General features: G+C 40.6%; 1 protein-coding gene across 2 annotated transcripts in view; it reads right to left on the bottom strand.

Moving 5' to 3' along the window:
- The window catches only part of NRG1 (neuregulin 1), a 288,370-nt gene extending 273,122 nt beyond the window's left edge, over nt 1-15,248 (bottom strand). For both annotated transcript variants that reach the window (XM_063181175.1, XM_063181176.1), the window contains exon 1: nt 15,174-15,248. The gene's annotated coding sequence lies outside the window, so the exon portion shown is untranslated. The remainder of the gene's footprint in view (nt 1-15,173) is intronic.
- Between the last annotated feature and the right edge of the window lie 363 nt (nt 15,249-15,611).

Genomic DNA, 15,611 nt, shown 5'->3' with positions numbered 1-15,611 from the left:
CGTTCATGCTCTTGGGAACTGTTCTGAGCAGCCAGTTTTGCAATATTTGTGCAGCACCTGTTAACAGAAAGACAGGGAGTGTCTAAATGCACACACTTCTTCTTACTTAGATGGAGACACGGTACAGGTCAGAATTAATTGCACTGATAAATACAAGATTTGACACAAAAATATTTCTTTTGCTAGAATCCAACACTGAAACACCTCTTTTAAGAGCTGAGTCCATTAGTACAACATTTGCTCCCTCTAATTAGTGCAAGGTCCAGAGCAAAAAAAAAATCATATCTATAAGCATATTTTTACAATCAATCACCAAAGTTCAGAAAAGTAGTTCACCCCCAGTGCTGTTACACAGGTTCTGTCCCTTAAGGTGAATTACACACCTTTTTAACCTACAGACAAAGGGCCATTTAGTATGAAGTCACAGTGTGCCCTTATAGGAAGACTGAGGCCACAAACCAACAGGATGTAGGCCTCAGCAGGAGCTAAATGAGAAGGGCTTTACTTCTAGGTTTCCATCAAAACTGGTATCTTCTAAGGTTGGGTTTATTTTGAGCAGTGCGGGCATGTATGCTTATTTTCTTTACTGAGTAATTGAGGGGTTTTTGAAGTCTCGGTTAAAAGTTCCAGAAACATTTCTGTGTAGTAGGTAGTTTTACAGACCTGAGAAGAGTCATGGATACTGTGGGAATTGCTTTAATTAGTAAGAGAATTGTTAAAAGATTCTTTCTTATTTTTTAATGACCATGCTGGAATGCATAATGTCAAATAATTGCAGTGCAATGGTCTCTAAGCCAGAGAAAATCATCCTCTGAATTGAGAGGAAGCCTTTTGAAAACTTTGCCTTTTAATTTTCATTGCATCCTGCATAGTGTACTAGGTAAATTGTCAGCATTTGCTCACAAGAATTGCAGTAAAAACAGTTAGGGTGCCTGAGAGAAAAGAACTACAAAAATGCACATTATTGAAGGTCTGTCTTTGATTATGGATGATAGATTAAAATGATAAATTGTGATGTACCTAATAAAGATTTTATAGATTGTAGCTTATGATATCATATAGCACTCCTACCCCATTTGGAGCAAGTTTTCAGATAAAAAGCAGCCCATGATGACACAGCATCATTACAGTGGTAATAACTCACTTTCTCATAAAATCTGCAAATTCATTATGAAAGTTAATAATAGGATAAATCCATGGTAAAATGGATCCGTCTAAACAAATCCAAAGCTCATGAGATCTTGGACAGTGCGTAGCAAGTTGACCCTGGCTGCAGAATATGCTACAAAAAAGGTCCCAAACATCTCTGAACTCCCCTTTACCCAGCAAATAACTGGAACAAGCATGTGGAGAAAGCAAGCAAGCAAGGCTGGTTAGACCAGGATGCTGTAGAAGCAACTACATTTTAATGAGGTGAAGAGGAGGGAAGGGGAGAGGAGGGGAAAGACAGTCTCACTGTCCAAAGTTTAGCAATTACCTTTCTTTGTTTCCTGACAAAATCTGAATAGAATGTTCAAACCTGGATACCTGAAGTTGGACTCCCAAGCCTATCTCTACAGTCAAGCTTCTGTAACCTCTCTGCGGGGGGATCCCTCCCCTCAGCCGTGCAGAATGTGATGTGCACGGAGACTGGCAGAGGTGAAGGCTGGAGCAAATAGAGACGTGCCCTTCAGAAGCACAGTCAAGCATCTCCCCACATAATTAATTACACAGAACGTACGCTGCGCAGAGTTACAAAAAGTCTCTCCCCTTGGAGGAGGAGAGTGCCCAGCCACGTTTCCTCCCCACATCTCAGTGTTCAACACCTAATTTAATGCTCAATTATGTCCTGCATAAGATAAGAATCCCAGACAGTGTTGCAGTAGTTCATTTTTAGTTGTTTACACATTTTGGCTATTTTTCCTGTGGTTTGACCTGTCCAGTCCTCAATTGCAAGTCTAGATGCAAACTTCTTTGCCACCAAATGATCATTCCAGGTGTATTTTTAAATAGTCCTTCTTGCATTGGCTTATCCTGTTTCAGTAATGCTTGTTCCCATTAGAAATGGGATCCTATAAAGGTGCTGATATATGTTTTTCACAAAACTGTCAGTAGAACCCTGGTTAAAGGACTCCTGTGTCTCCCCAGGACTCATTGTAACAAAGATTCTTCCTCTTTCTTCCATGGTGCCACCAGTTTATAGCTGTCACTGCAAATGCACGACTTTATTACCATCACAAATTACAAATTAAGGGCATAGTTAAAATTACATAAAACTACTAATATAAGACATTTATAGACACAAGCTTCTTCTTCAGGGAAGCAAACTCCTTTTTTTCAATGAGTGGAAATTTCATCAAAATGGTATGACATCGATACCAAAACCAGTGAAGGCAGCTAGGGTACAGTTCCTGAGATGCAGGTCTTGGGTGGGTTTCCTGTCACAAAGGGGCATGGTCTTAATGTGCAGTCAAAGCCTTGAGAGACTTTGTTGGATGCTTGACTGTATCAACATGCAGTTTCTTGCTATCTGTCACTACTGACCTGGCTTAGCCACTCTCTCATTCCTGAAGTATGTTGCCTTAGGCAAAAACAAAGGACTAACATAGCAAAATGGAAATCAGAAAACATGGACACAGCATAAAATGCTAAAAAGTCCCCAGACTAAGCAGAGGATGGGAACTTGTGGTGGTCTGAGAAAGAAAGTGGGGAGATTGTCCAAGTTTGTAGTACAGAGCAGGTCTAGGACAGTTACAATGTAAACTCCCTCCCAAAGTGGAATAGATTGGAAGCTGAAAAACTTCGCCCACTTATTTTTCACAAAGTAAATTAGACAGACTTATTGGTTCAATTCAGCAGTTGCTGGATGAAGCCATAGCTGAGGCTGTTGCATCCTGCCAGACCAGAGGCAAACACCCACTTGGCCCAACAAAAATGTTTGTACTATGAACTGCTGTGTCTCTGGGATTTCCTGTAACTGCTAGCAGACCTTTAAATACCATGAGACTCGCAGGCCAGAATTTTCAGAGGTGCTCTTAATTCTGCAGCTGTGGAGCTGGACAGCAAATCTTCATAGCTTGGAATATTCCATGGCAAAAACCCGCACTGGAGTTTTGCTCTTATTTCAAAGATATGTTGCAATGCACTAACATGACTGCAAACTTGTGTGCAGGGTCAACAAGTCTGAGAGGAACTGGTTATGAGAATAAAAATATTCCTCATTACCTTTATAAATCTGACCCCTGAGTAGAGAAAACTAAAACACTGGAGGAGAAGTGATTTTTTTAGAATTACTCTTGAAAAAACTCAAGTGCCTGTTTTCTCTAGTTTGTTGTAAAGGGTTGTGAGACTGTGAGAAAATGTCCTATCCATGGCAAAGCAAGGAAACCACGTGGAGTTTTTCTGTAAGAAGCATTGCTTTGTAACCACTGGGTGGGAACCTGAAAAGAATTTCAACAAAATTCTCCATAAGGGTATCAGACCAGACTAGCAGAAAATAAAAAATAATTACACAAAATATATGATGCTTTAAAAATATGTCCTTTTCCATGACATGACTATCAATGTTGTGAAAGTGAGAGGATCTGAGAGCATGGCATGTTTTGGTGCCAGCATCATTACTTCCAAAAGTTGATTGTGCACTCTTAACTGCTCCCAACCCTCTCCAGACCCATCTGTGTTACGGCCACTCTCAGACACCATTATACTTCTCTCTTTTTGTTTGCTATGGACAATGGTTTTCATTTTCAGCCTTGTTGGGTCTATCAAATCTTGATTATTATCAATCTAATTCCCTGATGGGCCAATCTGTAATGAACTCTGGCTCCTGTTGCTGGATGGCATTTTCTTCACCAAGGAATGGTTCTCCTTGGTAGTCAGTGTGAAGCCATGGTGCTTTCTTGGCATGGGCCACTCCCATCCAATAGCAGTCGAGCTTCCAGGGCTGTGTTGGAGAGATTTATTCACTTGGGAACTCAAGCAGAAATTTCAGTAGAATAAAAAGGAAACTTAAGCATTTAAACCACTTTCTGTGCATATAGTTGTGCAAAGATTTCTGTGAGCAATCATGGAAAATACAACTTTGGGACTGGGTTTACTGTTTCTGAAAGAAATTGACATATGCTGAAAGTTCTCCTGTCCTTTAGAGAGTCTTTTTTGTGATGAAACTCATCCACTAACTCCTTTCTGATCAAATGGAACATGTCAATTCACAGGGCCTGTGAAGATGATGAGAAATAATAATCTTACAATGAAAAGAGAATAGATGTTGGGCAGAAAAAAAGGGGTTTTTTCCTCCTATGTAATTATTTGCTCTCAATTTGTTCTCAATTTTTACAAAACACTTCAGAAATACCAAGTTCTATTTTCAATTTAGACTTCTAGAAAGGGGCCTACACTTTTACATTCAAAGGTGTAGCCACCCATTTTACAACATTCATAGACCAGACTAAACTAGGCTAGACTAGATTAGACTTGAATGTTTCAGTGCAAAGGGACCTACCGTGGTCATGCAAGCCATCTGCAGATGCTGTCATGGTAATAAAAACCAAGTTCAAATAAGTTAATCAACTAAATAAATAATATTGACATACTAAAATTCTTATAGGAACTAAAGGTCTCTCAAATTTCCCTTCTGCAAAGTTAAAAGTTAAAAAGTTCACATCTTTACCTTGTGCATGAAAGAGTTGGATGCTTTTATGTTACAGCTGTGAAACATAGACAAGGTATACCACACCTGGCATGATTTATGAGCCACCAAAGTTACTTGCTAAGATGGTTTATGTGACACAGAGATATTTATAATAAGCTCACCTGATGTAGAAATAAAGATGGACTATGTCAGAACAGTATGGAAAAGCTCTCACCAAGCACAGAATGCCTGCTGCCATGACCATGTTGGAACACAGCCCTACATGCCCTGAAATTGCTCACTTCTGACCCAAAAATACAAAGTTCAAGACACTAAGAGCTAAAATCAGCTCCTCACAGCTTCCCTGCTTCCCCTCTTGTACCTTTTCAGTGATCCCTGAAAGAAGGTCCCAGGTACCAGAGCAGTTAACCACTCCACTTAGCTTTCTTCCCCTTATTTTATTCTCTAGCATGTTGCTATTTCTGTTCATTTTCATGGAAACACTGGCTTTACAAAAACATAAACTAAGAGGGTTAATAAACATGGGTTGAAAATCCCACTTCATCCAGAATTACTGAAAAAACCCAGATGTGTTTGTTATAAACACATGCCTGGCCAACTTCAGCTTTGCCTTTAGCTCACTTTTATTCTTGATACAGGATTTAAAGGTTTAATGGAGCAGTTAGGAAAACAAACACATATATGTGGGTGCCTCCAGTGCACCCACAGCAGGAGGGAGGGGGGAGTGGTTTTTGCTGCAGTTCTGCCTTGATTGCTAGGCTAGGCTGTTGGCTGGACACCTGCAGACATGTGCATGCATCTTGAAATTTGGGAGGACACTCTGCACCTGTCTCAGACTGCTATGGAGGGGGTCAGTCCTGATCTACAGCAGTGTAAGGGTGAGTAGACAACAGTGCTATTTTGGATTGTGCCCTCGACTGCGCTGTGAGGACTGACATAAAGGCAGGCCCTGGGGCTGCAGGAGGAGAGACACTATTCCTTTGGTTGTCTTGAGTCAGGGTCATCAAACTCATCTTGGAGGCATGTGCACAGTTGATAATATCAACAATGTCTGCTTTGGACAGGCTTCCAGATTCAATCTAGATCATCTCTGCCTTTTCCTTTCATATGCAGTGACCTGCTTTTGCTGGCTGTCAGAAGAAATTTCAAGCCACCTCTGTGTAAAGATCTTTTTGTTTTGCTATACAGACCTTTACTGACCTTTGCTTACTGAAGTTCAATTGGTGCAAAAGAAGAAAAACTGAGAAATCCTTTCTAAATTCTGCACTAGGAAAGATTTTCCACATCCAGAAGCCAAAAGACAAATTTCCCAATGCATAAGCAGTGCAGGGTACGTACCGCCAACTCTACAGTTCTTTTCATGCCTTGTAGAATAGGGATGTCCCTATTGGTCATTTTTGCAGCAGGAGGGTGTGACAAAGCATGTATTTTGATGTCAGTTCCATGACAAGTGCACATGGGGAAGAATAACTCCAAAATGTAGCAGTACAGGATGTGGGCTGAGATGCTGGAAAGCAGCTCTGCTGAAAATGACCTGGGGGTCCTGGTGGACAATGAGCTGTCCATGAGCCAGCAGTGTGTCCATGTGGATGAGGGGGCCAGTGGCACCCTGGGGTGCATTAGGAAGAGCATATCAGTGATTGTGGGAGGTGATCTTGTCCCACTGCTCAGTCCTGGTGAGGCACATCTGGAGTGCTGTGTCCAGCTCTGGGCTGCTCAGTACAAGAAACACATGTAGCTCCTGGATAATTACAGGATTGGAGCATCTCTCTAAAGAGGAAAGGCAGAGGGACCTGGACCTGTTCAGCCTCAAGAAGGGATGACTGAGAGGGGACCTCATCAATATCTACACCTCTACAATATCTACCAAAGCACAAAGTAGTAGGACAACAGACCATGGTAAAATGATGCACAGGAAGGTCCACCTGAAGATGAGTAAGAACTTTACTGTGCAGGTAGCTGAGCAGGTTGCCAGGAGAGATTTTGGACTCTGCCTCACTGGAGATGTTCAAGAACCAGCTGGATTCCATCCTGTACCATGGGCTCTAGAATGACCCTGCTTGAGCAGGAAGGCTGGATCAACTGATCCACTGTCATTCCTTTGAACCTGACCCATTCTGTGATTCTGTGATTTGGTGGCTGGCAGTTCTGAGTTGCTTAGTGAGGTTTGAGTGCAAAAATTCCACCAATTAAACCCACAGACTATTATGGCTATGCCAAAACCTTAAGGCCAGGAGATTCATTGAACCCTTGCAATGATTAGCCATTAGGCTGTGACTAAATCCTCACAGCACAAATTGCAAACAGTACAAGCAAGAGGAACTTCTTTATCATCAAGCATCTGTTTGCAGTCTATTTTAATCATGGTATGTTCAGGTTTCCAAAGAATGGAAACTGAGGACACACTTATGCATCCAAATTGAAGAAGAGATGCCAGCTGATGCCTGCTGGTAACCTTCAGTATCAGAGAGGGAAATGAAACCCTATACAAAAGGCATTAGCAGAAGACAAGTGATTTATTTCTCTGTAGGCAGAGCATTAGTTGTGCCTTAACTGGAAAGAGAACAAGAAATTTTTGAGCTTTATTCCTTAGCTCATGCTAACAGTCTTAAAACACGATAGAAACCTGGCAAACTTGACTGCTGTACTTACTCTAAACAAGACACAGTTCCATGTCACTCATGCTGGTAACAGGGTGACAAAACATACTGAACTCATTTTACATTGAGGACTCAACCTTCTGTAAAGCTATATTCTGGATTGCATGGGAGCTTGTTACTGTAGCTGTGGCCTGGCTTGTCTGCCTCTCATCTCCAGGGTGTGTCCAAAAAGGACAATGGAGCTGGTGTAGGGGCTGGATCATAAGTCATGTAAGGAGTGGTTAGCCAGGAGAAAAGGAACCTCAGGGGAGATCTTATTTCTCTCTACAGCTACCTGAAAGGAGATTGTAGTGAGGTAGAGTCTCTTCTCCCAGGTAACAATGGAGAAGAAATAGCCTCAAGTTGTACGAGAAATTGCCTCAAGTTGTACTTTTTGGCAACAGACACTAATAGGAAGACAATGAGAGTCATCCTATTGGGAAAGCAGTCCTATGAAATGTCACCAAGCATGAAGCTTGAGTCTTTTCTATGTGTTGACGTGTTCCAATAATAACAGAATCAGAATGGTTTGGGTTGGCATCTTGGTTGACTCTTAAGATCACAGAATGGTTTAGGTTGGAAGGGAACTTCAAAGGTCATCTCAGTCCAATCCCCCTACCATAGGTCAGAACACTAGACCAGGTTTCTCAGAGCCCCTCGAACATGGCCTTGAGCACCTTCAGGGATGAGTTATCCCCAGTTTATCTGGACAACCTGTTTCAGTGCCTCACCAGCCTCCCAGTAATGTCTGCAATGAACTGAGTTGTTCTTGCTGTCCTACCAGTACTGTGGACTAAACAATAAACAAAGGAGTTTTGTGGTGTTGCATTTCACAGCTGAATTCTCCATGTGTACAAGCCTTTCCCTACTTGAGCCTTCCTAACACAATCCTTGTTTTGACTTTAAGTAAGGATTGAGCTGAAATATCTGCCTTTTCCTGAGCAAAGACACTAACAGGCTATTTCTTTCACTGTTGATCCATTGATTTACCTGAAAACTATCTCTGTAGTTTTCATTAGTTTTTCAGCCAGTTCTTGTAGTTGAAAGAATGGGAGGAATGACAAAAGAGAGGCATCAGGGAAGCATGGCTGGATGTTGGGGCGAGTACTGGCCTCCTAGATTTTGGATGGCTTTAAATGATTGTGTATTTATAGGACAAACATGCAGAGATGTTGAGCTAAGACTGAATTTGAAGACATTGGACAAGTATAATTGGCTAATACCAGATGTTTGGGGCAGCAGCTTAAACACCATATTACATGTTCCACATACATGCTCCATCTCTGGAAGTGTTCAAGGCCAGGTTGGACAGAGCTCTGGGCCACTTAGCAGTGTAAGTGCTGAACCTAGATGATCTTTATTTCCCTTCCAATCAGGCCATTCTATGATTCTGTGATTCTATGATTCTTTGCTTCTATGTCCATTATTATGGACTGTCTGAGCTGGCATGTGAAAGATCTGACATGTGAAATGATTTGTACTGTGATTCCTTCCTCCTTCTCATATAAACCCCTTCACATTTCTTCACCTGTAAATCATGGAAGGAAGGACAGAAGTGTTTTCCAATTTTGTGATCCCTTGTGTTCATTGATTTCTTCACTAAGGAGAAAGTCTGTTGCACAATGTGTCCCAGCAGACCTGAATATATATGTTTTATTTGCATTCCTAAAGATCCTTAAAGAAAACCCACCTGTCAGTTTCCACAACTTGCTTCTTCACAAGATGCACAGGTATTGCAAGTTGCTTTTCAACTTGCTAATAAACTTGGACATTGCTATTATGGCAGTTCTCAACAGTTCAAACTCTACATCTTGATCACTGGCTTCTTGCTGGGCTGGGAGTCAAACCTATTCACTTGTTTTCTCTGAGCTGTTATTTATGACAATATTCAGGCTCCAAACACCGTTAGTTCAACATGATACTCCTGCAACTGGCATTAAAAATTCAGTTTTCTGGACTCACCAAGAATCAGTATGATCAGCATCCTTTACTCATCAGCAGCTGGACACCTGAAATGCTTAACTCATCAAAATGAGGATAGAGAAGTTCAAAAAAGGAAGCTAGATCAAGTGATAGCTTGGATATGACCTGCAGTCATCTAAATCCTATGTCTCATAAACACTAATCTCAGACATTTCTCAGTTAATTTTCTGTCTGCTGCATGTTGCCTGTCTGCTAGGTTATCTCATCTTGATAGATACTAGAATAATAATCAAAGTACAATATCTCATATCCTTCACAGACTTTTCCTCGTAATTACTACTTCTCTAGTTATTCTTGTAATTAATGTAAATTACTAATGCTTCTTTGACTTTAACTAAATCCTTGGCTTCCTGATCTTTCCTTTGCAGTGAATTCCCCAGTTTCACATGTTGTGAAACTGACATCTTTAATTTCTGTCTCTGTCTCTGAATTCTTATATTTTGATGTAGAAATATCTATTCCTCCATGTTTAGATCACTCTATTTTATATTTCTATCACCTCCTGTTTCTCCTATCAAAAAACAAAGAGATGCAAGAGCATTCACGCAATTAATACAATGTCTGCATAAAGCAGGAAAAGTCAAAGTTTTAACTTGATCTAAAAGTAAACCTCTGCAGTTTATGCCCTTCTCCTGTATTCCATCCAATTCTGAGCATTCACACACTGCATGTCTAATACCTGCTATGGACAAATCTCTACCCTACTGAACACCTCAATCAAGTCACTGGATAAATCTCAGTTTTACTGGCTGAGGACATGTTTTAGAGCAATTTATCTCAATGAGATTTTCATAAAATTTGGATGAAGGAAAATTCTTCTTCTGTCTTCATTGTCTTACATATTCTGCTCTTGAACTTAACCCTTTATTTTAGTTTAGCTTAGTTCTGAGTGAAAGTGTCCACACATTAATTCTGTGAAATAAATGCATTTCAAAAACTAATTTAGATCCTATTGTCTGAATATCTCCATGAAACAGTTTCCAGAATATCTGTGAAATACATTATATTGCATATATTCAAAAAGAAATTATTGGATGTTTTTATCTTTTATATCTGTCATCCAGAGGCAACCATCAAAAAAACCCAAACCCTGAACATTTCACAGTTTTAACACCTTGAAGTGTTTAAACATCAGATTCTGCTCTTTCTGAACCTTATGAGTGCTTCTTCCCTGTCCCCCAATCTCAAGCAATAGTCATGTCTTGCTGGGGCTCACCTGAAGTGGTACTGACACTTCTGAGACTGTCCTGACTTACCAGTCTCCTACCAAGTGCTGGCATGAGCTTTTATCTGATTTCTGCCATCACCTCTGCCCCTCACCTGAAAAAGCAGGCAGGCTTCTTCCCATGTTGCTTTAGTGTTATAGCTAAGGAACCTGAGGGGTGGAATCCAGCGGTGCTGTGCGTCATCACCTCAGAAAGAGATCAGCGAGGTTACATCCCTGTCATCTCACAAATTCACACCAAAGGTGTCATTGTACATAAACCCCCACGAGCTTTAGGAACCTGTAACTGCAAACTCTTGGTGTCCAGCCATCCTTAAAAGCTGCTTCACATGCACCATTGACTCTCTCTCACAGGAGCTGCTGTTTTTCTGCTGCTTGCAGATCTTTCCACCATGATACGTGTCAGACTGACATTTCTGTTGCAGCTCCCATTAACTGGGACAAAAGCAATAATTTGAAATTGACAACTGTGATAAAATGAAATGTTTCCATAGTAAGCATGGGCAATTATTTCTTGCTAAAGCTAAAATAATGGGCAGGATGCTCCTCTGAAGACTTTCCATCTAATTTGTATTGTGACAGACATGATTAGGAGGTGCACAGAATCAAAGCATCACGGTGTATAAGTCAGAGCACAGAAAGGATAAGAGTTTAACTCTTGTAATAGCAAAATCAGATGGCAGCAGTGCTGTTGGCACTGCTATATTACAGCAGTAATATAGATTAATTTTCCAAATTTTCCCTGTGAAATCTGCCAGCAGAGTAAGCAGTCATTAACAGACTGCAGAAACACCTTGGCATGTCTCAGAAAGGCAACTGTTTGGTTTTTAATGAAGGGCTAAAGAAAAAGCTTCTAAGGCTATATAGGTAACAAAAAAAAAGAGAAGAAAATATTATAAATGGAATTACAATCATTAATCTTGCTGATGTAATACTTATTCCCAAACCCACTAAAATAAAGAGCAGACGCCCAAGCAGCCTCAGTGGCTTCTGAATACAGATTTTAAGATGAAAAATACAAGAGCCAAGAAAGCCATAATGCCACATGGCAGCTTGAAATTTCTTCCTTCTTTTTCAGAAGGAAGATGTGGATAGTGGCTACTGTCCCAGAAAAATTCTGTTTTTCACATCTATGTCAATTGGTATAAGAGCACAACTGCTATTACCTTTTCCCACAGACCCTGCCTCAGGTAATATTTAAGAGCTTATTGTGCACAGCAGGAATTTATAATGACCTCGCTGTTTAGATTACTGTCACTACAGAAAAATATCCCAAAAACCTCTTAGAGCTAAAAAAATCTGCTGTCCATCAATACCAAATGGGAGCCCAGGGTTTGAAAGCACACAGTAAAAGAGTATTAGATGTGATATCACAAGTCATTACATTAATGCAACAGTACTTTCTTCCCACTGAATGAGTCCAGGACTTTATCACAAAGTCACATCAAAGTCCCTGGCATTTAGCCTTAGGAGAATATCTAGTTCTTTTCTAAACACTGGTGTAGACCTAACTGGATTGACAGCTTCAGGACCTGACCCATACAATTTAGCTACACAACAGGAACAGCGCTGTCAGAGTGAGACGCCTCTAGCTCTGATCCCCAGGACATCTGTGAAAGAACAGTTTTGTCTTTCTGCTCTTTAAAAAATTCAGTCAGGGTCAGTTTTATGGGGAGGAAGATTTCTGTACCTGTTTGAGATTGTCAGCTCAATTTCTAGCCCTTTTTTCCTAAGTTCTTAGCTGCTCTGTTTATATAGCAGATTTCACTTAAATTTAATGCAAAAAAAAAATCACAGCACATTCTTCTGTCAACTGCATGTTACCAGAAGACAACATTCATCTGGTGGTTTTGGAGGAGACAGCGTAATTCCAAAGAAGAAGGATTTTTTTGCAGCTTAGGTGCTAGACCAAGTATCAGGCTATATGGAGTTTAAATACACAGGACTTTGTTAATGCATTTACCACAGACAGTAGAATTAAAAAATGACACTGTTTGGAAGGCCATTCTGTAAGACATGTAGTCCAACCCCTACTCAAAGGAGGGACTCCAGGTTCAATCAGCATGCTCTGAGCCTTTTATACTGAAGTTTCGAGAATCTCCAAGAATGCTCAGCCCCTTGTTCTAATCTCTTAGAGGGAGATTGTTATGGGCTTACATGGCTTGAAACCCTTCCTTTTTCTTGCCCTTTAGTCTGTCTGCCTAGATAGACCATCTTTTCTTGTTTGTACAGAGCTTGTCATTCAAAGGAGACTTCCTTACTAATAATAACAATAAAGTTCTAAAAACATTTTTAGGTGCTTTTGTGCATCTTCATGAATTGCTTGACTACAATAATTTCAACACTAAGCTGTGTAAATTCAGTGGAGACTAGGAGACTCAGAGAGGCTACAAACCAATGAATGGAGGTGAAAAAAAGACATTCATTGGCCCAGTATTTTTAACAGCCTTGATCAATATCTCCTGCTTGGTATTACTAGGCTGTTGCTTTCCCTGTCTGAATTTTACCCCCATACAGTGCAGTCTCAAACTGTTCTTACTAGAGAGAAATCACAACAAACATTAAAATCAATCATTGTGCAAAGAAGAGCCTGAGATGTAATCACAGTCCATCTTGAAGTTTGATTAAGTGCTCTAACAAACTGAATAAGAAAAAAAGAAAGCCAAAAACAAAGTGCTGCTCTAGACAAGTACAGGATGGACTACCAGGTAAGCTAAAAGGAAGAGTAGGATAGTTTTCAGACTCTAAGTACCCAAGATCTGCTTTGAAACCAATTCTCTCCGAACTATGGTGCTATACTTGTCGGAGGCTGTTGTCTCTTTTTTTTCCCCTTTTTTTCTTTTTCTTTTTTTTTTTTTCCCCCACATAAAACCTGGTAGAAATGTAATCCCAGAGTTTTAGTTCATGTCCACTCATTAACTGCTATAGGTATTCTATGACAAGTGAAGCATCAGCCTGAATTCTGTCCATAGACAGCTTCCCATCTTTGGGAGATTTAAATTTTTTTTAAAATCACTTCCACCTGGTACAAATTCTAGCACAGATTCCTTAACTGTGAGCTGCAATTTAACAGTGAGTCTCCTGTTGATCTCAAGGCCCATGTCCATGTGCTTACTGACACACAGAACTGCTCACAGGCTTGATACAGCTGACAAACCATCTGGTTTGATGCACTGCCCAGGATATCAGCATTTCCAAACAATAGCTTACAGAAGGGGCCATCGGACTGCAGGAACTGTGGGACATAAACAAATCATGAGAAAACTATAAGTCAGGACAAACACTGTATGACTCAAGCATTTGAGATGAAAAAGTACGGTTTGAAGAAATTCTTTGCTTAAGAGTCAGAGGTCGGTGACATATTGGCATGTGTTGTGAATTTTCCATTGATCATTGTGCAGCATAAAAACAGAATAAGCTAAAAATACAGAATACAGCATTATTTATGATAACATTATTAGTCGCTTTTACAGATTGTGAGCAAGATTTTTACTAATCTATTCAAGTACATTCATAAAAAGCTGTATCTACATATATCTATCAAAGACAGAATTTTTAGTAGAATCATGGAAAATGTTAGAAGTCTGCTGAGGACAGTGCATCTAGAAAAAACAGTGCTAATCCCTTCACTGTTCAGTAGGTTGTTACTGCTTTATACTACCTTTCCATGAATGAGTTGATACAAATTTTATAGTTCTAATAGTCTTGAGCCAGTACTTTCTCAGTCCCTGACAGAGGATGTAACTTATCCTACTCTCTTTGAAGTGCAGGGGTATTAGACACTTCTTCCTTTTTTTTTTGCCTTCTACTGTCCTCTGCATTTGCCATCACATCCTCTCAAATTTTGCAGCTGATAGAGTTGGCCACTTCTCCTTTAAATCACTGTCTCCTTCCTCAGCTACCTTCTCTGTGATGCTGGGCCAAAGCTTATTGGGACCAGGAAAGTCACCAAGAGGAAAATATGGGAGATTAGTACCTTCCAGGAACAGTGAAAAGCAAAGGTCATTTTTCACTTGCTCTGTATAATGCATATTTTTTCCCCTCCTTCAATTCCATTAGGAGTATCTTCACTCAACACACATATCAGGAGCATGGGCACTGGGGACTGGGATCACAGGTGCTGGATAACTTTTTGTACATGCATAATGACAGAGAACTGCACAATGTCTTGTCTTCCCCCTTGCAGCGAATCAAATTGACAGTAGCCAAATTACCTCAAGGACTTCAAAACTGAAAGCAAGGTCTCTTCACCTGTCTGAGCACAGATCAGTGCTCCTATACAAATCTGAGAGCAGTAGCTCTTGTCTCTAGCTGTGAAAATAACAATTCAATGAAGATCCTTGTCTGTGGCATGATTTCTAGCCTCTTCTCTAGTCAGACAAGGTTTCCTAAGCTTTCTTGGTGGACAGTTTCCTCTGAACAGCATCCAGCTCAAAAAATCTGTTCTGCTAGTAGAATTCCCTGGCACTGGCCCTCACATATCAGAATCCTTTATGCGTATTTCAGGAGAAGCTACATTTATCTACTGCTTTTTAGTAAGACATCAACAACTTGCATGCTACTCTAACTAGAGGGAGCTAGGGCTAACAAACCTACACTCTCCCTGTTCTGGAAGCGCTCTGCAGAGTCCTTGCCGCTTCTACAAGCACATAAACCAATACTGCTTCAAAGAGTCCCCAGTTGCAAATTGACTCACAGTTGGAACTGGTGTTGACGTCCGTCTGTGTTGGTGCCAGGCTGTACTGAATTGGCCCTTCAGACGTGGCCCTTCCTGACAGCAAATGGCAGAATAGAAAGAAGGAAGGGGAGGGGAAAAGATGGGAGAAAAAGGGAATGTTTAGATAAACTCACTGAACAGATATGCAGACACTGTCTCATGTTTTTTAACACAATCTCTTACTGTAAATTCCTCCCCCCTCCAACACACACACTTTTTCATGCACACACATGTCCCAGCCAAAATCTGGGGGAAATGGTAGCCTTCATTTTCTTTGTCTGCATGTCAGCCCACTGGAGATTCCTTTAACAGGGGTCATTAAAGAGAGTGGAAGACATGCGAGCTGCAGAATGGATGATGTTATTGCACCTAGTGTGTGTGACTTCACTGTCAGATGAGATCTTTGCAGATCAGACC

This window comes from Melospiza melodia, chromosome Z (genome assembly GCF_035770615.1).
Source record: "Melospiza melodia melodia isolate bMelMel2 chromosome Z, bMelMel2.pri, whole genome shotgun sequence".
Taxonomy (NCBI): domain Eukaryota; kingdom Metazoa; phylum Chordata; class Aves; order Passeriformes; family Passerellidae; genus Melospiza; species Melospiza melodia.
Note: the sequence above shows the minus strand (reverse complement) of the source record. Positions and strands in the feature narration are given on the sequence as shown.